Below are 2,007 nucleotides of genomic sequence, written 5' to 3'. Positions count from 1 at the left end.
GTCAGTCAGTGTTAAGGGAACAAACAAGGAGAAATGTGGCACCCAGACTAGCCACAATAGGAGAACTCTGGGGCTAAAGGGACGAGGGGACAGTAGAAGGAAATCGTGCTCTAAATCTCAGTGAGAACAGAAACAATGCAGGAAGCACCGCCCTACAGAAGCTGTGGTCTTGGAGTGGCACAGCAATTACCAGTATCAAGCAGTGAAATGAGAGAATAAGGAAGAAACGATCCAGCTTCTCTCCCCAATTCACATCTCCTTCCAGTGCCTCTGTCTTAGATTTCCTAGTGCCACTATGCCAGATATAGCACAGGTGGGTGACTTTAAAGAACAGAAAGTTATTTTCTCACAGTTCTGGAGGCTAAAAGTCCAAATCAGGGTCTTGGCCATGTTGATTCTTACCTTGTTGGTAGCCTGGGCATTCTTTGGTTCTTTGACACTCTTCACATGGCATCTAATTTCACCAGTATGTGCTTACTTCTCCGTCTAAACTGCTCTTTCTATAACTCAGAAGTGATTATGTTTAGGACACTCCCTATACTCTTTAATATAACAAAGAAAACCCTATTCCAGAACAAGATCACATCCAAAGGAATAAGGGTTGGGATTTCAACACAGATTTTGGGGAGGGGGGTAGGGCACAATTCAATCTGTAACAGCCTCTCATTAGCAAAAGTGTATAAAAGCAGTCAGTAAGGGAGCTCGAGTGATTTAGTCCTTAGGGTTCAGCCTCCTGGGCAATAGCAAGCCAGAAAAGGGTAAAAAGTGGATCCGGGATGGGCAATGAAGGGTTGGGTACAAACAGAGAATGTATGTTTGCAATGATCCCTGCTTCTTTTTCTGGTCATGAGGTAAGAATGGATTACTCTAAGTTAATTCCTCCATCATCCATTTTTGGTTCCTCCTATTTTCTTTCAGCACATTGGCTAGTCAGGGTTCTTAAACTTGATACGATGACTCAAAATTACATTCTGAAAGAAGTTGAGTCCTTAATTGTCTGTCTTAATGATTTATTGCAATTTTTCATTGACCTTTATTACTGGACATTGGAGTATGAAGAGGTTCTCCAGTGAATCCCCTTGGGTTTCAGAAATAGTCTTTTTCTCCCCCATTGTGTAGTAGTAGCCTCAACTTCCACTTGGTAATTAGAATTGTCAATATACTGTCTCTCTTCTTTGTTGTCTCAGTATAAAGAGCCTAAAATGACCAGTTGTCACTATACCAGTCAAGAACAACTCCCATTTGATCTCTAAAAGCTTCTCTTTCACCGCATGATAAGGATAATTTGAATAACTATATGGTAACACTTATTCAAATTATTCTTATCAGGAGGTGAAAGGGAAAGCTTTTGGAGATCAAATGCCTGTGGTACTTGCTTGCTATAGTGACAATTGTGATTCTAAATGTGAGTTAGATAAATTGCTTCTGAGTACACTGGAGAATTTACAAAACAATGACAGGTACAAAATAATCTAGGGGTTTGAATCATCAACTCAAGGTTTTGAGCAGAGATGCAGAAAACATTTTTGGTGACCTTGAAAATAATCCTTTGTGGTTCTAATCAACCTGAGAATTAATAATTTGAATAACCATGGTAAAACTTGCTGCAAAATACCTCTTTAAAGCATTAAAAAGCAAAGATGTCACCTTGAGGACTAAGATGCCCTAGACCCAAGCCATAGTATTTTCAATTGCCTGATATGCAAGAGAAAGCTGAATAATGAATAAGGAAGATCAAAGAAGAATTGTTGTCTTTAAATTATGGGGTTGGCAAAGAATACTGAATATACCATGGACGCCAGAAGAACAAATAAATCTGTCTTGAAAGAAGTACAGCAAGAATGCTCCTTAGAAGTAAGGATGGCAAGACTTCATCTCACTTATTTTAGACGTATTATCAGGAGAGATCAATCCCTGGGAAAAGACATCATGCTTGGTAAAGTAGAAGGTCAGCAAAAAGAGGAAGACACTCAATGAGATGGACTGACACAGTGACTGCATCAATGG

The sequence above is a fragment of the Trichechus manatus genome, unplaced genomic scaffold (genome assembly GCF_000243295.1).
Source record: "Trichechus manatus latirostris isolate Lorelei unplaced genomic scaffold, TriManLat1.0 scaffold00459, whole genome shotgun sequence".
NCBI classification, from domain to species: Eukaryota; Metazoa; Chordata; class Mammalia; order Sirenia; family Trichechidae; genus Trichechus; species Trichechus manatus.
Note: the sequence above shows the minus strand (reverse complement) of the source record.